This window comes from Gorilla gorilla, chromosome 3 (genome assembly GCF_029281585.2).
Source record: "Gorilla gorilla gorilla isolate KB3781 chromosome 3, NHGRI_mGorGor1-v2.1_pri, whole genome shotgun sequence".
In the NCBI taxonomy this organism is placed as follows: Eukaryota; Metazoa; Chordata; class Mammalia; order Primates; family Hominidae; genus Gorilla; species Gorilla gorilla.
The window spans coordinates 179,293,006-179,319,374 of record NC_073227.2 but is presented as its reverse complement, the minus strand read 5'-3'; the positions used below and the strand labels follow the sequence as shown (position 1 = coordinate 179,319,374).

Below are 26,369 nucleotides of genomic sequence, written 5' to 3'. Positions count from 1 at the left end.
TGTTATAGAAAGAACTAGGCTCCTGACTCGCAACGCAAATGGTAGAATTCTAGAATAGCAGAGGATAGGCACTAAACCATCAGATGCAATGAGGAGCACCTGAAATATATTTTAGTATTCCCTTGATAATTACTGAGTACACTAGGAAGAGGGAAAATCACAAGTCACATTGTCTATTAAAATGCAAAAATATTAAACAGAAATATTAATACATTGAATCTAGCAATATATATAAATCAATGTGTGTGTATGTATGTGTACATATACATATGCACAACAAATTGAGCTTATTCCCCAAGAAGGTGTTTAACACTAGAAAATTAATGTAATTTGCCACACTAAAAGAATAAAAAAGTAAAATCATGTCATTGTTTCTGATACAGAAAAAGAATTTATAAAATACAAGAAGTATTTAAGATTAAAAAGGAACAGCAAAACCTCAAACAAAAATCAAGTACAAAGTGAAATTCCTTAATCTGTTAAAAGGTAAACACCATAAATAATGGTGACATATCGAAAGCATTCCTTTTAACAACAGGAAAAAGACAACAGTAACTGCTAACGTCACTTTGTTTAACATTTCCCTGGAATTTCTATTCAGTGCAATAAAAAAAAAAACAGGGATTAAAAATAAAAAATATTATGTACTGATGATATGTGCGTGTAGTTAGAAAATCCCAAAGATTTGTAGCTCTATTTTAGAAATTATGAGCTGGTCAATTTTCTTGGATGCAAAATAAATGTACCAAAAGCAATTGCATTTCTATATAGCAGTAACAAACAGATGGTAAAGGTAAAAAATATGGCTCAATACAAATGTAGAAAGAAAGTGCAAGCAATCATAGGGAGGTCTGAAAACTTCCAGACACAGCCCTAGGGTCCTTTTTCAGTTGCACAGCATATGTCAGCTTCAGATAATGAACCATCAAGATATGCACAGGCTATCCGAGTTTTAGGGGAGCCCAGGAAATAAATATGTAGAGAGGTCTTTCATATACTCCGAGCCACACAGCTAAAGCCAGGCTGTAAAATTGGTCAAACTAGGTGCAAACCAGTAATTTATATATTTTTAAACTAAGTAAGCTAGTTAGTACAGAGTCCTTCCAAAAGAGTTTCAGATTTTAAACAGCATAATATAAATCATTAACTAGTATACCTAATCCTACTTTGGCCAAGGGTCATACCCGACTTCCGTGCATCCCTGCAGATAAGCATAGTGCTGTTTCAGTCCAGCTGCAAGATAACCCTATTTTCACCAAGTCTTACATCTACTTTATATGAAAACATCTGAAACAAAAGTTACACATTAACCTTTGTTCATTCTGCATGTTGGATAGAGAAATATTTATTACAGTACTCTCTGAGCTTGCCTGTATTTTTTTGTTTTGTTTTGTTTGGTTTGGTTTTGTGAGACAGAGTTTCCCTCTTGTCATCCAGGCTGGAGTGCAATAGCATGATCTTGGCTCACTGAAACCTCCACCTTCCAGGTTCAAGCGATTCTCCTGCCTTGGCCTCCCAAGTAGCTGGGATTACAGTTCCACGTTGCCACGCCTGGCTAAGTTTTTGTATTTTTAGTAGAGATGGGGTTTCACCATGTTGGGCAGGCTGGTCTCGAACTCCTGACCTCAGATGATCCACCTGCCTTGGCCTCCCAAAGTGCTGGGATTACAGGCATGAGCCACCATGCCTGCAGGGTCTGACCTGCAGACCCTGGTGGAGTGACAGATGAACAAATGTACGCAGACACAGATTTTTTGCCTGGGCCGGTGGCTAGGGGACCAGGCGGCTCACAGACACTGAGGAGGGTGCCATAAAGAGTCACAGAAGCCACAGCCCTGACAAGCCGGTGCTGTGGGCATTTATTTAGTACAGATTTAATGACAAAAGCTTTGAGTCAACACAACTTGTGGGTAATTAACATGGTCACGCCCTCCCTCACCACCCCACCATTCCCCAGAGAGCAGTCCTGTGTGTGGATGATTAAAGGCCAGGTTCCAAGGCCTAAGCAAACTAACTTATCTAAATGAATTCCCTTGCACTTCCTTGTTATCTACCCTGAGAGAATTCAGCTGCCTTCAGCCAAATCCTCTTTTGAAGCTTTTGCAAAACCTCCTGGCCTTCCAATAAGGTTTGCGTCTTTTTCTTATAATTTCTCGCACCAGCCTGACTGATCTTCTACATCTACCCCTTTTCTGTTTTTTTTTTTTTTTGTTGTTGTTGTTGTTTGCATCAGGTTTTGTTAATTGAAGAGCACAGATGTGTGCAGCAACAGGTTTGTCTGGCGCAGAAGTCACTGCTCATGTTATGGCTTTGCATCCTAGAATTAGTAAATAACATAAGACAAACATGAGTATAATCAGTAACATTCTTTTCCAATCAAGGAGTGACCCCCCAGGAATGGGATTTTATCCAAGAGAGATGTTCTCACACATCCTTCCATATGGCTGTTTGTTGGGTGTGTAGATCTACGGCATTTAGGGATTCCAAAATTCTAGTTTTAAGTTGCCTTATGTCTGCTGTTAAATTATCATGTAAGATTCCCCAGAGGTGTTGTTTCACCTCATCCCAACTATGTGTCAATTGATTCCGAGGTAGAGAAGTGACACAGATATGCTTATGTTCCCAGTCACAGTTTAATTGCTGTCGAAATGCCAACGCATCTTGTCGCTCCCCCACATATTCCAAGGAAGCCTTGAGGGCTTGCAGACGTGCAAGAATCTTTTGATCTATACCCTGCTGTAAGAGAAGTTCATTAGACACATTACTGGCCAAGTTATCTACAAAAGTAGCTGTTTGTACTGATTCAGTAATAGATGGCTATAGCAACACTAGCAGTTGCTAGGATGACTATGGCTGAGACTATAAAGGCTATCAGTGTAACTGAATCTTTTGTGTCTGATCTGGGATAGGGCATGTTCTAAGGTGGCAAGGGCAGAGGAACCTTGCCAATTGCATGTTAAATTGACTGGTAGGAAAACCTCAGATTGTCTCCTCAATACCATGACACTAGTAATATTTAAATTAGATATATTATAATTAGTGATACAAGAGGCGAACCAAGCCTGTCCCTGCACTCGGGTCACAAACGAGGAGTTTTAGGGTGTAATAGAAATATTGGCTCACATAAAACATATGGATGGGTAGTGTAAATCAGGCACTGATCAGTGTGATTATGAAAAAAGGTCATAGTATTATTGTGACTGGATGATGATATGTCCCATGCCAAGTGTTAAGGGAGGTGCCAAGATGTCCCAGGTGCCATAAAGTGTCCTGGGGTGGCATGGACCTTACGTGAGGTCTAGGATATCCCATTCCCCTATTGGCCCAAATTATAGGGGAATGGGACGTGGCTATGAAACTGTCATTGATGCCATGATAGACGTGGACATCAGTACAATCACCCTGCAAATGGCTGTGGGGGCTCCAGTCTAAGATGTTATAATTGCCTAACTGGGGACTATGGGCTTGTCCCCATGACAGACCTCCCAGCTAAAATGGAATCCATTACTTTCCTGACTTTGTTCTTTAGCACAGGGAGGAATGTTTGGGAAAGTGGCATTAATTGCGTGGCCCAGTTTGAGGCTACCTGCAACTAAGACTGTTAAGGCATTTCCTTTGCCATGATGTAGCCATAATTGTGTTTGGGCAGGTACACAGTAAGGGTTAGAACTTTTATAACTAACAGACAGTGGGAAGATAGTGGAGTGATATGTACTGTTACCTGGCACCTTAGTCCAATGTGTGCCATTAATGAGGGACCCCACTGGGGGTAAATCTATCCCTCCCAGCCAAACAGTTACGTTATTAGAGTCTGGGAAGGGGGTATCTGCCTAAGTAACAGGGCAGAAAAAAGGAGGATTTAGAAGATGGGCTTAATAGAGTGTAGCAGGTACAGGTTGCAGGCAAAGTGAGAGAATAAAAAAGGTCCTACAAGAGTTGCAATGTACAACAGAAAGCATAGCAAGGAACAAATTATCTGGAGTGAATGGTGTCTGTGTCCAGAGCAGGATTTGCTCAGCCTCCTAAGTCATCTTCTTCAGCATCCCCCAGGTGATGTTTGGGGCTTGTGTCATCTGCGGAAGCCACATTGTCCGGGGCTGTGGGTCTTGTAGGGTTAACTCCTTCATTTCAGGTACCGGGTTGGGTCCTAGCCCTGCCATGGTATGGTTTGATGCATTGTGCTGGAATCCAAAGAGGACCTGAGGCGGTGTGAACACAAGCATATCCTCTTCCTCATTTTAGCAAATCATTTGGACCACACCATACATTATTATTTACATCTTTCCATAAATCTGCAGGTTTTATGTCTTGAGAAGTTTTAGCAAAGTGCTTTTCTATGGCTGATTGAAATGTATCATCTAAATTTTTTAAATTAAGGATAAATAATTCTTGTGCTAGTAGTGTTGCAGGGTCCTTACTCATATTCCTCCTTTTTTGTTTTCTGAGCATATTTTTAAGAGTGGAGTGGGCACATTCTAATATGGCCTGTCCTTGGGGGCTATACGGGATGCCTCCGGAATGTTGGATGTTTCATGTGTGACAAAATTGTTGAAATTGTGAGCTGGCATAAGCCAGATCATTATCAGTTTTAATTTTTGTGGGCTGCCCCATAAACGCAAAAGTTAAGAGAAGATGTTTAATAACATATCGAGTGGACTCTCCAGGAAAAGCATGTGTGCTAACTAGGTGAGAATTGGTATCAATGGATACATGTACATATCTTAGTTTTCCAAATTCAGGGATGTGTGTAACATCTGTATGCCATAACTGATTAGGTTCTAGTCCTCTAGGGTTAACACCTGTTGAAGGAGGGGGCTGTGCCTATGAGCTGGCAATCTGAGCATTGCAGGATACTTTGTTTAGCTAGTCTTTGGGTAAGTTGAAATTGTTTAGTTAAGTTTCTCCAACTTTGGTGGAAAAACTGATGCTATTGGGTGGCTTGGTCAAGTAGTGACATCATAATTTGCAGGCCTGCTTGATTCTTACCATGAACTAGTAGGCCAGGCAGTGAGCTGTGGGCTCAAATGTGTGTTATAAAAATAGGATGTGTACATTGATCTAGCAATTGATGAAGTAGCAGAAAAAGTGCACACAGGGTGGGCTCGAGAGTGGACTTAATGAGGGCTGGTTTAAGGTTCTGCAATAAATAAACAAAGTAAGCAGGATCACTAACAATGTTGATAGTCTGAGTGGAAAAAATTTCCAGGGCCAATATTAAGGCTCCAACCTCAGCTCTCTGAGGGCTAGTAAATCCAGAACGAATGAGGGAATTATGTGGTTTCCACCAGATAGCCGCTTTTCCATGTTTACCAGAGCCATCAGTAAAAAGCGTTGAAGTGTTAGGTATGGGAGAGTGAACTTCTTTTGTAGGCACAACTACAGGAGTACGAGATAAGAACTGAAGTAGTTTATCAGCAGGAAGGGCATGCTCTATATGGCCTGTGTAATCAGAGAGTGCTATCTGAAAATCTAGAGATGGGGCAATACTGCTTCAAATTGCTTTTTGCTTAAAGGAATTCTGATGCATCAGGGTCATAACCTAGCAACTGATTGCATCATCTGTGGCCTGAATAGATGACTTTATTAACTAGCTGGATATAGGAAGATAGAATTTTAGTCCCTGTATGTGAGCAAATAACCCATTCTAGGAAGTGTAGCCCTGGGGCCTCCATCCTATTAATCCTGCTGGGGAATGTTTAGTAGGAAAAACAAACAATTGAACTGAATATTTTGGGTCTGTGAGATCTAGTTGCCTCTGAGAAATAGCGTGCTCTATTTCCTCAATTTCTCTTTTTGCTGCAGTAGTTAAATACCTGGGAAAGTCTAGGGCTGTATTGCCCTTTAGGATAGAAAACAGATTTTGCAACTTATCAGTAGTTATGCCCAAGGTGGGATGAAGCCAGTTAATATCACCTAGTAATTTTTGATAATAATTTAAGGTATGTAAGCTGCTAGTATTTACCCTTTTGAGGTCTTACTGACTGGGAATATCTTAGTATATATCCAAGATATTTCCAAGGAGAGGACATTTGTACTTTTTCAGGTGCTATGATTAAACCTCTTAACTGTATATTCTTTATGACAGAGGCATACGAACTTAAAAGTACTGGCTCTGTTGGGGCTGCCAGTAAAATATCATCCATCAAATGAATAATCCTGCAATTAGAAAATTCTTTTCTACTGGGGAGCAAAGCCTGGTTTACATGATACTGACACATGGTAGGACTGTTTAGCATTCCTTGAGGAAGCACTTTCCAATGAAATTGGTGAGCTGGCCTTTCGTTATTATAGCTGGTATTGTAAATGCAAATTTTTCTCTGTCCTGTGCAAGGGGAATAGTATAAAAGCAGTCTTTTAAGTCAATAATGACTATAGGCCAATCTTGAGGAATCATCATGGGGGAAGGGAGGCCCTGTTGAAGGGTCTCCACAGGTTGCAAATTAGCATTGATAGCCCATAAGTCATGCAAAAGTCTCCACTTGCCAGACCTTTTGGGAATGATGAAAATGGGCAAATTCCAAGAGCTGTTTGATGGTTCTATATGGCCAGCTTTTAATTGCTCCTCAACTAATTCATGGCCTTGTAATTTCTCTCCCTTTAAAGGCTACTGTTCTACCCAAATTGGATCTTGAGAGAGCCAGGTCAGGGTTAGGGGAGGGATAATAACAGTGGCCATTATTAGAAAGAGGTCTGCAGAATGACCTCAATTAACCCTCTTGTAAATGGGCTAGTGGCTCCATTTTCTCTAATGCTTTTTCTTATCTCTTTATAAGTGTCAAAACAAATGCGTTCATATACCTGATTGCCTTATGATCTTGCATTTCCAGGCAGGCTAAGAGCTCCCCTTCTAATGCCACTTGCCTAAGACAGGGTCCCATAGCTATAGCATATCCCTTGCCTTTTTTCCAATTTATTGGAGAAGAGGGCTCAGGCAAAACCTTTGTTTCCTCTTTGCTATTTTTGCCCAGTAATGGCTGGGCTGAGGGAGAAGGAGAAGGTGGTAAGGTAGGTGATGGTTTTTTTCTCCCTTCCCTTTTTAGGTTCTTCCACATAGAGCAGGACCAAAGCAGCCCTAACTAAAGCCCATAACGTTAGAGATGTTACTGGGACCCATTGCCCTTGTGCATGATGTTGTTTAAGATTTCTCCCCACTTGTTCCCAGAGCTCTATGTCTAGCATGCCTTCTTCTGGGACCCATGGATTATGGGAAACAACAGTTTGCATTGGGTCACTCAACTGAGCCTGCAAAAACGAGGCTCCACTAGCTTTAAGCAGCTGTTTCAATACTTTTATCTGTTGAGCTGATAACTGTTGTCCCATGATGAAACCCTAGCCTGAACTATTCCCTCTAACTTGGAAATCCCAAGCAGGCACCAGTGACTTACTGACTGCGCAGTCTCTTCACCTTTGTTTTCGAGGATTCCATCGCAATCCACTGCAGCATTCCTCATGCAGGGCATCACCTGCCAGGTCTGCCCTGCAGACCCTGGCTGAGTGACGGATTAAAAAATGTAGGCAAACACAGGTTTTTTGCCTGGGCCTGCGGCTAGGGGACCAGGCCGCTCACAGACACTGAGGAGGGTGCCATAAAGAGTCACAGCAGCCACAGCCCTCACAAGCCAGCACTGCGGGCATTTATTTAGTACAGATTTAATGACAAAGGCTTTGAGTTAACACAACTTGTGAGTAATTAACATGGTCGCACCCTCCCCAACCCCACCCCACCCAAGAGAGCAGTCCTGTGCATGATGATTAAAGGCCAGGTTCTGAGGCCTACGCAAACTAACTTATCTAGATCAATTCCCTTACACTTCCTTGTTATTTACCTTGAGAGAATTCAGCTGCCTTCAGCCAAATTCTCTTTCCAAGCTTTTGCAAAACCTCCCACCCTTCCAAGAAGGTTGGCATCTTTTTCTTATAATTTCTCCTACCACCCTGACTGATCTCTTACACACGCCTGGCCACTTGCCTCTATTTTTAAAAACTCTGCAAAGTAAAGAATTAAATGATTGGCAGAATTTTGTTGTGGTTGTTATTTATATGCGTGAAAGTTTGTCTTTTTATATGTAGAGAGAGAGATATATATATATATAGAAAAACTATATAACAAACAATACATTTGTAATTTTAAAATTATTTTTAAATAAAATATAATCACCATGCATATATAATAAACTCGGTTCATTTTTGACCTTTAATTGTAGGCCAAGTACAATTAAGTTGATTTGTTTTTAAAGATTCCCCAACTTCTGTCTAGGTGTCCCTAAAGTGGGTTGCAACACATGTCATCCACTTCGGCCCCAGCTGGAGCTCCACACCAGGGAGCCCCCACCAGGAACAAAGCTGGGACAGGCCCTGTGTCAGGCACACACTAACAAAACCAGAAGCAGGGGGCAGGGCAGAGCAGAGTGAGGGCACCACAGGGGACCAAGAAGGGCTGTCCTCAGGGAAGGCCCAGGACCACCTGTTGGGGAGGGGGACTGCAGTCATTTCTTAGTCCTCAGTGTCCACCTTGCAACAGGGATAGCCGTGAGTCAGCAGCTCCCCGGTAAGAGCAATGTATTTAAAAAAGGAAAGTGAAGCACACAGAGGGAAAACAAGGGTTTTTTTGAGCAAAGTGGGTCTTCTGAAGGTAACTTATTATTTTTTTCTTTCCAACTCTGTGTCACCTATGACCTTTTCTGATGGAGATGTATTTTCTTTTTCCAAGCCTAAGCTTCCTTGTGTGCTGTGCGTGCTTCCTACCCACCCACCCTCAGCAGCCTGGCTGGGCAGGACTGGGTCTCCATGGGGACTGTCACCCTGGCCCTGGAGTTGCAGCTGCTGGCAGCAGCCTCAGCAGGCTGGGGTGGGAGGCAGGAGAAAGCAGAGCTGGGAAGCCCTCCACCCCTGCCTGGCCCCTGGAGTTGCTGACTTGCTTCGTCCCATTTCCCATCCGCCACCGCCAGGGCTGCTGACTGCTTAGCCAACAGCTCGCTCCCTTGCTCGCCTGCTCTCTTCTCCGCTGTACCCACACCAGCTCCTGCCCCTGGAACCAGAGAGGACAGGCCCAGGGCAGTGAAATAGCACACTCAGGAACTCTAGGGAACCCAGACCCCCACCCACTTGCCTCCTGAGGCCTCAGTGGGGAGGAGCAGGCAGGGGCCGGCCCCAAAGGCACAGATGGAGCCACTAGTTTCAGCCCAGAAACCCGGAGAGGGGAACAGCCTGGGGTGGGAGGAACTGATCTGCAGTGCAACCACCCCCAAGGCTGAATCCTTAAGTGAAGGACCAAGCCAGGCTTCAGGGTGACTGTGATCAGGACTGAGGGGTGGACAAGGTGGCCCAAGTGTGGCTCCCAGACCTCGAGGCTCCATGGCCTCCCAGGTGCCCGTCATGATGACCCTCAGGTGTCAGTGACCCCGTCACTGTACAAGACATTTTCTCCTGCTGAGCAGAACGCATCATCCCTTGCAACTACGTCTTCCCAAAATGTCTTTCTCCCTTGGTACCAAAAAGAACCCTGTACTTCCTCCTCCTCCTCCCTCCTGCCAGTGCAGTGGCCTTGGTCTTGGAGAAGGTCTGGCCCCCGGGGTGGGGCTCTCCTTTCCCTCCCCCAGCCCTGCCATCGTCACTGGCCCTCTGCAAGGTTCGATACTTGAATGCCCCCTGCCCTGTGCCTTGGGCCTGGGCAAAGCTAGGAGGAGGAAACAGCACAACTCACAGTTTGAGCTGGGGGGTAGTCTCGGCAAGGCTCCTGTCTGCACCCCTCCCTAACATTCTCAAAAGAGGTGCACAGCCTCTCGGGTGACTTGGAAACTCCTGGACAAATTCCATTCTAACTTATTTTGACATGTATACAAACCAACTGTTCAGAGAGTCCATTTGTGCAAAGCCCTACTGTGTTCTTATGTTCCTGTTTAAAAGAGAAGTTTACTTAGCAATAATTATAAATAAATGAATATTCTTTAGTGAGGTGAAAAAAAAATATTCCCCAACTTATATTTCTTCCTCTGAATATGTAACTATATATTTTCAGCATATGATACCTTAACAGGAATCATGGTTACCATCAAGAGTTTCATTATATGATGAAAATTCACTGACAAATAGAGGGGAACAACATACACTGGGGACTTTCAGAGGGTGGAGGATGGGAGGAGGGAGAGGATCAGGAAAAAAAACTAATGGGTACTAGGCTTAATATCTGGATGATGAAATAATTGGTACAACAAACCCTCATGACACAAGTTTGCCTATGTAACCAGCCTGCACTTGTATTTCTGAACTTAAAAGTTTAAAAAAAGAGTTCTGGAGGCCGAGGTGGGTGGATCACGAGGTCAGGAATTCAAGACCAGCCTGGCCAACATGGTGAAACCCCATGTCTACTAAAGATACAAAAATTAGCTGGGCGTGGTGGCGCACGTCTGTAATCCCAGCTACTTGGGAGGCTGAGGCAGGAGAATTGCTTGAACCTGGGAGGTGGAGGTTGCAGTGAGCCAAGATCGTGCCACTGCACTCCAGCCTGGGTGACAAAGCAAGACTCCATCTCACAAAAAAAAAAAAAAAAAAAAAAAGTTCCATTATAATTTACACTAGTCAATTTACTAGAAAAGTAAAAATATGGTAAGAATGCTGAGATTATCAGTAGCTTCTATTTTCTAGTTATGTTTTAGTTGCTTCCAAAGAAACTAAAATTTTTCTCAAAAAGTTGTATTTCTATGATCTTAGGAAATCGCAGTGGTTATTCATTGCTTTGTTCATTCTAATCCATTGTATTATAAAAATGTAACTGCATAGTCTTGAGCTTAGATATTTGACTTTATGTACAGTTATGCATCACAGAGGGACATTTTGATCAATGATAGACTGCATATATGATGAGGGTCCTATAAGATTATATTATTGTATTTTTACTTTATCTTTTCTATGTTTAGATACACAAAAATTTACCATTGTGTTACAATTGCCTACAGTATTCAGTACAGTAACATGATGTACTGGTTTGTAGCCTAGGACCAATAGGCTGTATACCATTTGTGAAAGTACAACTTATGATGTTTCTACAATGACAAAATCATCTAACCACGCATTTCTTAGAGTGTATGCCTGTCATTAAGCAATGCATGCCATGTATCTTAAAAGAAATAAATTACTTAATTCCTACCAAAATTTTACAGATAGTCTCCAACTTAAGACATCACCTTGGTTTGGCCAAATCTATCTATTCCAATATACTGAGTATCCTATTAAAAAAAAATCAATGAAGTCTCTTCGAAAGAATTTTTTTACTAAAGCATCAAATAAATCTCCAATCCTTCCATGGCATCTTCCTAACAGTAAATCAAAAAATGACCTTTCATAATATTAGGAAAATTTTGTTCTTGGACTAATTTCAGGAGAACTTGTATCTTTCTTAGGAAATTAAGTTCTGCATTAATGTAATACTACTTTTTTTTTTAAGGTAATGAAATGAACAAGTGGAGTGAAATGATTTGACCTGGTGCTTCAGTATCAGGGCAGTAGGGAGAATACTACTTGGGCTAAGGTCATCACTTAGCTCCCTGAGATGCACAGCAGGATAGGGTTGCTGTATTCCATGACAGCTAGCACGGTGCCTTTTGTGGAGTGGGTAGTCAACACTGGTTCTTCCTATCTAATACAGAGAAATGTTCAGGAGTAACATTGGTCTCAACTGAATCAATGTGTTTGATCATTTATGATTGGGATGTATTTCATTTTATGCCAAGAATGCAGTAACATGTTAAAAATACAAAATTATTATTATTTGAGTTATCTAGTTTGACCTGTGTGTTTTAATCAGTTTTCAAAGCCAGTGCCTTTCTCTGTGTGGACAAGATTTCAGAGCTTATCATGCACAAAGTTTCTTCTAAAAGCTGAATATAATTTTAGACCTTAAAGATTTCAACATATGGAAATAAATTAGGCATCTTCAACACATTTGTGAGACCTAAGTAAATCCACATCTAAATTGGTACAGTGTTTTGATATTTTTATCCTTCTTGATTGAATTAAGACTATTTTCCACTAAGCCTGAAAAAACCTGGAGGGAATGAAAGTAGCAAGTTTGTACAATGACTTTAACAGACCTCAGTAGTTAAAATGCGCTTTATCATTTAATGTTTATCTTAAAATGTAATAACAATAGAAAACTTGGCTATGTGATAGAATATGAGAAACTTTAGCAAAATGTTTACTATTACTTCACAGTAAATACTGTGCTGAAAATCAGTAAGAGTCCTCCTTGCCTGCAAATCACACTACCACCACCATCATCACTGCCAAAATGATAAAACCCAATGCTTAACTCTTGCTGCTTCCACTGTATCAGTGGAAAATAAAAGCAAAATATTCTTTATACCACCTTTCTTATGTTTCTGTTCCTTGAAAAATTGTGTTCCATAAATTTTCAGAATCTCTGGGACAAGATCAGAATTTTTTCTTAAAATTCTATATATAATTCTCTTTAATTTTTTTTTTTTTTTTTGAGACAAGAATTTTGCTCTTGTTGCCCAGGCTGGAGCACAGTGGCATGATCTCGGCTCACTGCAACCTCTGCCTCCTGGGTTCGAGTGATTCTACTGCCTCAGCCTCCCAAGTAGCTGGGATTACAGGTGCCCGCCACCACACCCAGCTATTTTTTTGTATTTTTAGTAGAGACAGGGTTTCATCCTGTTGACCAGGCTGATCTTGAACTCCTGACCTCAGGTGATCCACCTGCCTTGGCCTCCCAAAGTTCAGGGATTACAGGCGTAAGCCACTGTGCCCGGCCTCTTTCTTTAAATTCTATTGTGGATTAAAAGCAAAATTTATGAACTTCCCTTAAAAAAAAAAAAAGCCCACACTATTCCAAAAGGAAGACCTTAAAATGTTTCAATTTTATAAAACTTCTGATATTCAAACTTTTAAACATGTTTAATTTTCATAATATCCACCAGCTATGAAAGATACAGTATGATAGGGACTGTAATACATTCACTCCTCTGGTTTTGCCATTAAAAAGTGGAAACCAATTAAGCATAAACTTTCCAGTTGTTTATGTTTATTATAGGATAATTCAACATAAGACCTTATCCCACATAAAATTATTCAATGTAACTAAACATTTTGATTGACACATATCACATACACATGCATAGAAGGCATAAAAGGCCACTCCGTACCCTAAAAACTATGTGTGTGCCTGTGCAACTGTCTGTTCGTTGTCTCATAGGTATAAGTATCTCTTTTCTCACTAGCAGCTTTGATTACAAACTGCTTTAAGCCAATTTGGCCATTCAGAATTTTGACATTATTTTAATATATATTGGTAACCTCCATCAGTTAATGGTCATTGTGGGCCACAGTTGCCACTAACCTTGCTTACGGGTGAGATATAACGACACCTGTTATCTCAGGTTTACATATTATATCACATATATAAACATTTATTACCAAACAGGCAAAAAATGTCACAGAACTTTTAATCTTATTGAAGTCCCAGCTTACTGTCATTCTAGGCATTCTGTCAAGCACCATAAATGAAAATTTCATTTAAGATAGTTGTTACAATATGCCAGCAGCATCATTTAACCAAACTTAAGTCAGAGCAGGCAACATAATCTTTTGAAAATGGCTACGCAAAAGACTTAATCTTTAGGTCTAAAAAATAACTCTGAAGGGTATTGACTGTTAGCCTACCTCCATAGTTCTCTTTTCTTCTTATAATAATTAAGGTGCCTGTGTAACATTTCTAATTGATTCACATCTTAAATGCCACTTACTTAAGCAATGGATAAAAAAGTCTTGTATCCTTATATTAAATAACAAACCTTTTACTACTTGAGAGAAAGAAGGCTTAAACACTCATAATAACATCTCTGGAATGTGAACTTCTAATTAGAGGTTTTCAAATGCTAACTACTCTGAATCTAATGAAACTTACTGCATATTTATATCACATTGTCTATTCTTAGATATTTTAAAGTTTCATACAATAAAAGTCACTTATAAAAGATTATTATGAATGATAACTACCAAAATCAGAAATCATTTTATATTTTAGTAAGCAAGGCAAAAAGTAATCTTATGATATGTTGTCATTGCAGTTAATACTATATTAATACAGATTAGAAATGCATGTGTTCACATAAAATAAACCAAAATGTCATTTCCTTAACTCTGATGCAACAATTATTTTGAATTCCAGATACATTCCAAGTTCATGTCTAATAAAATTTACTTTTTATTATGAGAATGATCACCAAGCCTCAGTCATTGTGGTCTCAAAATTTCATCTGGTGATTCTAAACTTGGAGTTAGGGGGAAAACAAAACATGATGTGAAGTGATTACAGCAATTAAACTAATTAACATGTCCATCATCTCACATAGTTATCTGTGTATGTGAGGTGAGAACATTTAAGATCTATGCTCTTAGCAAATTTTGAGGGTATACAGTAAAGTTTTATTAACTATAGTCACCATGCTGTACATTATATTTCTAGAACTTATGCTGATTCCATAAGATTAGAATATTATATTTTTATGGTATCTTTTCTCTGTTTTGATATGTTGAGATACACAAATACTTCCCATTGGATGACAATAGCCTACAGTATTCAGCACAGTGGCATGCTGTGCCGGTTTATAGCTTAGGAGCAACAGGCTATACCATGCAGCCTAGGTGTGTAGTAGGCCATACCATCTGAATTAATGTAAGTACACTCTATGATGTTCATGCAATGACAAAATCACGTACAATGCATTTCTCAGAAAGTATTTATACATTGCTTTTGTATCATGGCTTGTGACTAATGCTGCAATGAACATGAAAGTGCAGCTATCTCTTTGAAATACTAATTTCTTTTCCTTTGGATATATATCCAGACATGAGGTTGCTGAATCATATGGTAATTGTATTTTTAATTTTTTAAGGAACCTCCATACTGTTTTCTGTAATGGCTGTACTAGTTTACATTCTCACTAGCAGTGTTCAAGAGTTGCCTCTTCTCCACACACCTGACTCCTTAGCAGTTTGAAATAATCATTCCTGCTCATGCCTCTTCTGCAGCTGTCTCACCTCCACATGAATAGACCTGGCACTACCTCTCACCAACACTTGTTATCTCTTGTCCAAATAGTAACCAATCTAAGAAGTGTGAGATGACATGTCATTGTGGTTTTGATTTGCATTTCCCTGATGATTAGTGATGTTGAGCATTTTTTTTTCTTTTTTTTTTTGAGGCAGTTTCGCTCTTGTTGCCCAGGCTAGAGAGCAATGGTGCGATCTTGGCTCACCGCAACCTCCACCTCCTGGTTTCAAGCCATTCTCCTGCCTCAGCCTCACGAGTAGCTGGGATTACAGGCATGCACCACCATGCCTGGCTAATTTTGTATTTTTTGTAGAGGCAGGGTTTCTCCATGTTGGTCAGGCTGGTCTTGAACTCCCGACCTCAGGTGATCTGCCTGCCTTGGCCTCCCAAAGCGTTGGGATTACAGGCATGAACCACTACACCTGGCCGAGCATTTTTCTTAAAAATATATCTGTTGGTGAGAATTCGTCTGTTTCTTATGTTTGCATATTCTTTTTTGGTCTCCATTCCAAAATGTCTTCTTTTATCATTAGTTATTTTTTCTCCTTCCTTATATCTTCTCCCTGAATTTGAGTTTCTAGAAGACAGGGCTTAAATGTTATTTGTATTTCCTTCTCACTCAGAGCTCAAGAATAGGCTTTGCCCACTAAACATGTTCAACAAAAAACTGGTAATTTATACTGATAGAGCACACAGGTATGCGTCAAAGAAGGGAATGGTTCTTTCTCCATGCATGAAAGTGTGCAGTCACGTCTGCCTTCACAAATTCATACCATTTGGCCATTTCTTTCTGACAAATCTCATTTTAAACCCAAAATGTAGAGTTGTATCTGTCACATAGTAAACTTGCAATAAATGACTGTTAAATACTTGGAAAAATAAACTCTGGAACAGTCATGTGTCACTTAATGAGGATGATACTTTCTGAGACATGCATCATTAGGTGATTTTTGTTATTGTGTCAACATCACAGGGCGTATTTACACAAACCCAGATGTACTACACACCTAGGCTACCTGGTAGCCTATTGTTCGTAGGCTATAAACCTGCACAGCATGCTACTGTACTGAATACTATAGGCAATTGTCACACAATGGGAAGTATTTGTATATCTAAACATATCAAAACATAGAAAAGGTACATTAAAAATATGGTATTCTAATTTTATGGGACTAGTGTTGTATATGTGGCCCATCGTTGACTAAACCTTCATTATGCGAAGTTGATTATGTGAAGTCTTCATTGACTAAAACTTCATTGACTAAAATACAGCATTTAACTGTATTTATTATTTTTCATCTTTACCCAATATTTGGAACTATTTAAAAATATGTTTCCCCTTGTATTTCAAATATAACCACAGGAAGTCTATATAAATCCTGAATGAAAGAATAGGTTTAAGAATAAAGCATAATTAATAAATAAAAATAATCTTTAGGAGGCTGTATGGTTCTGAAGTGGTAGATTTTTGGGTAAGTAAAATTTTGATATACCGTTACATTTCCAAAAATAGTTAGGAGAGTACATAGAAATCTGTATGCCCTTTACCCAAATGCCTCAGTTATTAATATTATGTCATATTTACATGCATACTCCCAGTAATATACAATATTCTTTTTTTGTTTTTGTTTTTGAGACGTAGTCTTGCTCTTGTCACCCAGGCTGGAGTGCAGGGGCATGGTCTTGGCTTACTGTAATCTCTGCCTCCTGGGTTCAAGCGATTCTCCTGCCTCAGCCTCCCAAGTAGCTGAGATTACAGGTGCCTGCCACCATGCCTGGCTAATTTTTTGTATTTTTAGTAGAGACAGGGTTTCACCATGTCAGCTAGGTTGGTCTCAAACTCCTGACCTCGGGTGATCTGTGCATCTCAGCCTCCCAAAGTGCTGGGATTACAGACGTGAACCACTGTGCCCAGACAGTAATATACAATATTCTGTTCTCATTAAACTTTCACCCATTGGTGTTTCTCATCTGAATCAATTATTACTATGAAAATTGCCCAATGGCAATTTGTTAATTTGGGTAATTCTAATTTTATCATTCTTTCTATATTTGTTAGTAGAGCTCTAAGATAAAGCATTTTTTCTTTATTATTTATATCAGTATGGATTCATGGATTTTTATTTTATTTGATGAGTTCTGATTCATTTATGTTCTTATTTAATTTGATTCTCAAATTGGCTTAATTTGTCCAGTTAGACTCTCTCCAAACTGTCTTCTGGATCCTTTTCACAGGTCCCCATCATTCCTGAGAATTTCCTTATTTCTTGGCACAAGTTGGCCAAGGCTAATCTTGTACTTTTCCTGCCCCAACTCTGGATTGGCCGTTTCTTAATAATACTTGGTTCCTTTTTAGTGGATAATCATATTTAGAAATTGTTTTGTGGTTATTAATCAGTCATCCATTCAAAAATCTTACATTTATTTTAGCATTGCTGTACATGATTGATCTCACATTTACTCTGCTTGCACATTTCTTAATGAGAGACAACCTCTAAGAAAAACTTTAAAAATATTCTATGTAATTATTAAAATTTAAAATACTTGGTAAAATAAGAATATTTTATATTTAAAAGTCTTATACATTCTGATTAGCTTAATAATACTCATTTTTTGTGTGTGTGTATCATGGCTAACTTATCGAGGGGGAAAACGGTACCTTTTTTTTCCCAAAAAATTCAGGCCATTGTACATTTAGAAAATAAAGATATAGGATAGTTAAATATATAATTTTTGCTTTTAATGTCATTGCTAGTTCCAATTTATTCTACATGAATAAATGCAAAACAATTTACCGACTTAATCAAAATATACCTTTGGTAATGATAATTGACAGGTAAGATTTGCTTATTCCATTTATATTTGTTGCTCAAGCATCTATTTTCATCGATGTGTTTCTATGGGAGACTAATGCCTTGGAATTTTTGAAAAGTGTAATTATGCTAATATAATTCATGGCACCTTTGACATCTGTTTAGACATATGAAAAGTAGATTCACTTTTCCAGTGAGTATTTTTGGCAAGGGTAAAATTTTCCCCAAAATGTATTTTCAAATGTAGTCAGCTAACTCCTGACTTTGATAGAACACAGAGTACAAGTGAAAATCTTCCTGACTTTTTTTGCTGCAGGGACACTCTAAACTAAGTGCAGGCCACTTGATTCTCCCTGACTTCAACCCAGCCACGAACTCTGGGACAATCATGGGCTATGAGTCCTAGAGGAGTGTCACAGTGGCTCATGATTGCATCAGCCTTCCTGCTAACATGGGTCTGACCAATTTCTCCCAATAACTAGACTTCTTTCTTAAAAGCAGGAACCTGCTAGGTCTGTTAATGGGACATTTCTCTTATTCCCGGAGCTGAATATCTTCTATAATTCTTCTATCATTGTATCTTATACACATTTAAATAAACTTAAGACTAAAGCATGTTTTTAAATTATTTGGCAGATTTCAGCATAAAAGCTATAATAGCTCTGAACTTCAGGGCCAGTATGAAAGCTTCGTGATATGGATATATGTGAAAGAAAATTCATCAATAATGGTGTATTTTGGTGGGAGGCTCACAAATATAGTATAGTCCAATTCCTCACATTATAGATTTACAGATGAAGTGGAGAGGTGGCTTTATTTATGTAACTTACTCACTCTTATTTTGAATGAAGTCTAAAGTAACCCCCAAATTCAAAATCAGGACATCACTTTGCTTCCTCTGATGCTGGTTGTCCTAACATTTCACCTTCCAATTCCACCTTTTCTTCTCTTCCATTTGGAAGAGAAGAACAATGGAAGAACATTCCACTATTCTCTGTTCACATATCTTCTGATCAATAGCTAATTAATTTTAATGACATTCTTAATAATCTTACTTGCCAATAATGCCATTTTTTGGATTTTAGAATACTAATTAAAAAGGAATTCTACTTAAATCATTTAAACTTTCTAGAATCTAAGAAGTATTGTAGGGGTTGGGAGTTAGCTCAAGCTTTGCTTTCACACTCCTTGATAGATTGCAATTGAAGTAATAATTTATAGGTTATTTAAAAATTTTAATTTAGTGTAACTCTAATTTAATATATAAAAGCTCTGAACACCATGTACCTACCTTTAAAAAAATCGAACTGAGCACAGTATTCAGGTAGCTACGGAAACTTTTTTTTTTTTTAAATGTTGAGGGAAATCCAAATAAGTCACATACATTCTGTTTTTTTTTTAATACCTCCTTTTGTCTTAATAACTTAGGTCATATAAAATAAAAAATTTTAGAAATAAAGCAATTGATGGAAATGTTTTAAAAGGGAAACTATAGGAATTGCACATACTATTATTGACAAAATATTTGAAGATCCTGTTTTTACTGAAGCAATACAAATGATTTATAATGAACTTGGTCTTAGAATAATGAAAAGGTATAATATATTTCTCTAGTATCCAGGAGTTCAACATGATTTAAAAGGGTATTTTAAATGACATTAAAGTTTAAAATGTAGAATTTCTTTCAGTCTTATTCCCCTCCCCACATACTAAGCGAGTACACGTCTCTAATTTCTAGCCAGGGGACGAATGCTTATCCTCTGACTTTGCCCCAGCCTCATCCCATACAGCTGCCTAATTATTGCCAAATCTAATTTTTGTGAAACGCTCCCACAATGACTACTGATAGCTCCACTGGCCTGTCTAAATGTTGACAAATTGCTAGCTTATTGTTCAAATTACTGAGAATAAAATGAAAAGAAAAACTTCTTTTCATACAACAACATGTCTTCCAACAGTTTTCAAACATTAGAACTACTTATGTATGGCGTTTATATCTATCTTCAGAGATGTTTTTGCAGAAAGTTAATTGTTTGGGCTAGTTATAATAAAATGTCAAAAAGGAACATTGTGTTGAATGTGTTGTCCAGAAAAATCTTGAATATCTTGATACCTTAGTAGACAAGTCAAGACTTTTTGTGCAAAAAGTCAGGATGGAACAATAACGCTTGTAGACACTGCCCATATTTATTAGAAGCAAAAGAAAAAATTAGAATTTAGTGGCCCACGCCTAAACATGATTGGCAATTTTAATATCGTAGACAACCTAAGTTTTTTTTTTTTCAATTTAAGCTTCTTTAATGTTGATGAAAGGTATTTGTAGTTCATGTAAACCATACTCACGTGAAGGATAGCAGATGCTTCATATAAATTATCACTTTGATATACATATCTTGCGGTTTATGAGAAAACAGAAAAAATAATACATCGGTTTTGCTACCTTTTAATGGTTTTTTTTTTAAGGGATTGTTTTTTAGGTCTTGTCAGCAACATCAAACAAAAGGTACTGAGTACTCCACAGGGTACAGAGTGCTGCCAAGCACCTTAGAAAAATTACATGACATAGAGAAAATGTGCTTCTTGCTCCTTGAAGAGCTTACAGTCTAGGGATTTGACAACTCACAGTCTTAGGAACTGAGCGAACAACAAAGTAAGGCAAATTCTTCATCCCCTAGAGCTATTGTGGACTGAATCATTTTAGAATTTGGAATTAATCCAATCAAGATGAGAGACAAGACTAAATTTGGCCGAGAATATGTTCAGGCTCACATAGTTTTTATTAACATCCGTCTAGTAAACAGAATGGACCTAACAGACAACTGAAAGGAAGGACTAAATCTCTTGAAGTGCAAGGGCTAAAACAACTTAATTGTGGTTACTTATTTTAAAAAGCAAACATACTGAATGGTATGACTAGAGTGATTACACTAGTTTAAAAATAGGCCAGGTACTGACACTGCATCCCCCTCATGCATTGCTCATTTAAAATAGTGAATATTAAAATACGTGGGCTTTACATCTAACCCGCAGAAAGCCCACCACAAATGTTCTGTGTATCAAATATGTGCACCTCATGTGTACTATGAAAGTTTTATTTATGCCCCATTAAGTCAAAAGTAAATAGTCAAATTATAGTAAGCTAATGACCTGCATATTTTCATATGGATGAATGTCAGTATATCTAAATAGGAAATAAATGGTGATCCTATCTACCTATATAAAAAAATAGAATATCTTTCCAGATTTTGCATATTCCTCACTATAAGAAGAGGTATGCAGGTTTTAAGGTTTCATAATCAGTTGCCAGAAAAACAGCAGTTATGCCTGCATTATCTCGTTAGCATCTGACTCAATTATTTTTAGATTATATTGTTTAGAAGACATTGTAAACCCATTTAAAAATTTGTAATTATTTTGAGATGGTTCCAATGTTAACCCTAGAATCATCATCAGAAAGAGTAACAATGTGATGTAGAAGAACAGCTAATCAACATGACTAAAAATATGCTCATTTTCAGAAAAACAATCTGGTCATCTGGAAACAATCACGCTACAACCTAGGGAACACTCCCATGTGGGATACTGATCTGGCCAAGGCACACTTTCTAGGCAGGAAAACTATCAGATCAGGGTGAATTTAGGCCACTTCAGAGGAGCTGCCTATAAACATCCAGACAGACCTTCTTAGGCAGCAGAACTGGTCCAATTCCTCTTAAAACAGTTTGACACTACCCTACCCACATCAACCCAAAGCTTGAAGTTAAGTCAAAAGAGCATACTGGAGCAAAAGTGAACAGATGTGTAAACTCTAGGACATTCTTATTGCTGTATTAAGTTTGAAGATGAGCACATCCTACCCACAACAGTATTGTTCCAGGAAGCAGGGTAGGAGTAGTGGTAAATTAGAAAAGAGACTATTAATTGCCCAATTAATAGAAAAGTAAAAACATGTTTCCAAATCTACAATAAACCTGTATCCAAAGGAGTCCTATACGTCAGTGATGTGCTGGACTCTGAATTCTGTGGTACAGCTTTGCACTGGACTCCCTCCAGCCTACTGGGGTACGGCTTGCTTCCTGCCTGTTGAAGGGTGAATACGCTACACCGAGCTATGATGGTTTCTACTGAGTGATAAAATTCACAGAAGTTCCAGGTTCATCATGTCAGGATCACTCCTTGTGCAAAGTTTGATGTAGACGAAGATAAAGTGTTTTCTTGGTCAATAATTGCAATTTCTTTCTTTTAAAGTCAGTGGGTTTCTTGTATAGTTCTATTACAATTGGCCCAGGTTTAATTTCATCCATCTCCATGAAAGCAAAACACTTGGTGCTGGTAAACCTTTTTATAGGCTTGTAGTGTTTGAATTCAAAGAAGATAGCTGAACCTTTGATTAATTTTTCAACATGCTTCTGGAGCTCAATGTCCACATTAAAATGAACATATGTATCTTCTTTTGTTGAAGCCACAGGAGTATCTTGCACAGGAGTTCAGTCTATGCCATTCAGATCCTTTACTCTAACTGTAATATAGGGATCGATGCACTGCCCAGCATCTTTCAAACCAATTTTCTCAATTCTGATAGTGAGTAATGTCATTCCTGGTTCCAATGGCAACCTTGGTATCTAAAGCATCGGGAACTCTAGCAGGAAAAGAATCAGGAGACCCTGCTCCAGCACCACCCTCTTCTTCTTCAAATTCCAAATTCTCTTCTTTACCAGGTGCCAAAATTCTTCTTAATGGGACAGGCTGAATATCAAATGGGAATTCTTTATTATATGTAAGAATATTCTTTAGGATTGGTTCTAGCTTCTTCAGGTCCTCCAGTTTAAATTCTTCTTGAGACTGTGTGGACTGTAAAGCTGCACTTCACAATTCCAAGCATGTTGCAATTTTACCTATGGTTTTCTTTTGTTCTTCTGTGAATTCAGAATTATTGTGTTGAGCTTGGGCCTCTTTTTGTAGATGTCTTGCTAATATCTGATACTCATCTATCGCCTCCACCAGCTGGCCCCAAAAGTCGAAGTCGGCGCCTCTCCTAAAACTGGCGCCCCAGAGCTGCAGCAGACTCCAGGTAACCTCCGACATGGCCAGTCTCCACCCTGTCCCCTCCCGCAGCCTGAGGCATTTGAACGTTAAGTACTGACAGTGGGAGGCTGAAGCCTATTCAGTTGGGAGCTCTCCCAGCCACTTTCAAAGATCTTGCTTCTTTTTGGAGGCTTACTCTGCTGCTGATAAGTCAGTTATCTTCTGTTCATAGAGTTTCTTGCCTCTATGCCAGCCACTGAATTTTTTTTTTTTTTTTTTGTGACAGAGTTTCGCTCTTGTCACCCAGGCTGGAGTGCAATGGCACGATCCCGGCTCACCACAACCTCCACCTCCGAGGTTCAAGCCATTCTCCTGCCTCGGCCTCCTGAGTAGCTGCGATTACAGGCATACGCCACTATGCCTGGCTAATTTTGTATTTTTAGTAGATACGGGGTTTCTCCATGTTGGTCAGGCTGGTCTCGAACTCCCGACCTCAGGTGATCTACCTGCCTTGGCCTCACAAAGTGCTGGGATTATGGGCATGAGCCACCGGGCTTGGCCCTGGATTCTTAACTATTAATTAATACAACAAAGGCTTTAAAAAGAAGATGTACCCATTTAGAAACTGAAGAAATCCAAAGGCATGGTTTGATTGTCGGAGCTGGTGGCAAAGGTGTTTTAGCAGCTGCAGAAGTGGGAGGAAATAGTAGGAGAGACCATTATTAGTTACAGCTTGGAAGAATGTTTCCACATGAAAATGATAAATGTTTTTTACCTGTGACTTTGAAATGTAAAAAAATGCCTTTCCTTTGGTGCCTTAGTCATTTCCATGTCTCTCTCCTTGTCTCTTCTTAATAGAAGTAATGAAGGAGCAGGAACAAAGCATTACACATATACTATGAATATAAATATACCTGAATCCTCTCCTGCAGCTCCTACAAAACTCCTTTAAAATACTCTTCTCCATCTTCATAATCCAGTAATCAGTGGGAATATTTCCACATGCTGTCAAAATTTCAGAGATTCTTCTCTTAGGCTGACAGAGTAGTAGCAGCTGCAGAGAAATCGACAGTTTTAGTAGTAACTGACATCAATAGGAAGACTATCATGAGATGGTAGACAAAATTTGACTTTTATTTCTTTGAGGGTAGAGTAGGGATATAGCCAAAGATAAATTCATGGCAAGGGAAAATAAAATTAGTGAACTAACATTTACTGAATAATTACTAACAGCCAGGTAATGTGAAGTAGACATTTTTATAAATTCTTGACCATGTCATCAAAGAGTGCACCAAAAACCACAAAGGGAGAGAGATAAGTCTGCCTTTTGAGAGCTACACAACACAATTGAAAAAATTATCCTAAAAAGAATAGGCCTACAAGACTTGGTTGTAAAATAATTGAAAGTTATATGCCTTTATTCTGAGCAAACTGTCTCAAGGACAGAAAACCAAACACCACATGTTCTCACTCATAGGTGGGAATTGAACAATGAGATCACTTGGACACAGGGTGAGGAATATCACACACAGGGGCCTGTTGTGGTGTGGGGGGAAGGGGGAAGGATAGCATTAAGGAAAAATACCTAATGTAAATGATGAGTTAATGGGTGCAGCACACCAACATGGCACATGTATACATATATAACAAACCTGCACGTTGTGCACATGTACCCTAGAACTTAAAGTATAATTTAAAAAATAATAATATTTTAAAAATTTTAAAAAAGAAAAGCTGAGGAATTTCAAACTACTGTTAATTAAAACTGTAATCATTTCCTAAATAGGCATAAATAAAAGGGATGTTCTTGATGTTCAAAAAAAAAAAGAAAGTTATATGCCTTTCTTCAAATATTCTGTCCATAAATAGGGAAGCTCATAAAAGTAGGGGCTTAGAGAAAGACAAAACATGGAGGCAAATATCGAGAATGCCCATCTAATACTCTTAAGCAGGAGCCCTCCAGACTGGCCAGAGTATTATGTCCATATGACAAATGTAGCTATGTGGAGAAAGCTAGAGTTATGTTATACACCTAAATAAATAACCAACTCCTTGTTCAAATTCCTCACTCAGCAAGAACCTTTCTGTTCAGCTGGTTTTCCTTGTAGCTCACCTTCAGGGAGAGACTGCAGCAGACAAGTTCACATGACAGAAAGCTCTCCTTAAAATTAATGTGTAGCATGGTGACTGTAGTTAATAATACTGTATTACATACTTGAAATTTGATAAGAGAGTAGATCTTAAATGTTCTCACCACACACACACACACACGGTAACAATGTGAGGTGATGCATATGTTATTAGGTTGGTGCAAAAGTAGTTGTGGTTTTGCCATTACTTTTGATTAATCGCATTAAGTACGTTGCAAATTACAGTTATGTTCAAGGTCTTGAACATGACTGCACAATGCCTTGTATTATGATGCTTCCAGTGTTCAACCAGATCCTCAGCTGTAACTTTTTCATGTCAAAGACAGAGAACAGTAAGATTTAGTAAACTGTCAAAGCAACATTCTAAATTGAGTCCAAGGATCATTTGCATTCTCACTAGTTAGTTCCTTAGGAGTATGAAACATCATTAAAACACGCTGTATTTAAAGAGTTTTGCCTATTAATTAGCTTGATGGCAGTAATCATTTCACAATATATACATATATCAAAACAGTACTTTATATATCTTAAATATATATTTTTTATTTGTCAATGATATATCAATAAAGCTGGAAAAGATTAATTTTAAAAGTTAGAGGAAAAAACCTTAATGTACAACAATGTATACTTGTCTACTGTGTTTTGATAGCTTGATTCAGGATTGCTGAGGCCAGTCTACTCTGGGGCCCCGGCGATTATTCCTTTCTGAGCTTTCAGGGCTGAAGGTCAGAACTTGAGTATTGCAGAATCATTGAGGTCAAAGCCACTTGTGGATACCTAAGGGAGAAGCTGGTGAGGATTGACCTGGTGACGACCTCCTTCGTCTTATTTCACTCTTTCTTTGAACTTCTATAGGTATGATTTTCTCCATTTTACAGGCAAAGAAGATACTGAAACTCCGAAATATAATATGGCAAAGTCTACCCAGATAACAAGTGGCAGAGCTGGAGTTTAACCAATGTCTATAAAATATGAGAGCTTATTCTTTCAGTCACTACACTGTGCACCCTTCCATAAATGGTACTGAGGTATCCAGAAGCAGGAAACAGCTTTATGTCACTACAAAGTATTATTCAATGTGGCCAACTTTGTCATATATTATTAATCCTTATTGAGTGTATGAAAAGCTCAGTTACTATATATTATGAACAAATCGAATATTCATCAGAGAAAATATAAAAAATCCTAAACAATACACACACAGATGGTACGACTTCATGCTTAATCCTAATACATGCAGCAAAGATAGAACGTTGCTTAGAATAACCATTAAGTTGTGCTACTTACGTTTATATTTTCTAGGATAAT

The 26,369-nt window shown here is 38.7% G+C and overlaps 1 pseudogene; it reads right to left on the bottom strand.

Annotated features, from left to right (window-relative positions):
- Positions 1 to 20,157: 20,157 nt before the first annotated feature.
- Positions 20,158 to 22,971, bottom strand: LOC101151173 (axin interactor, dorsalization-associated protein-like; annotated as a pseudogene).
- Positions 22,972 to 26,369: the final 3,398 nt, after the last annotated feature.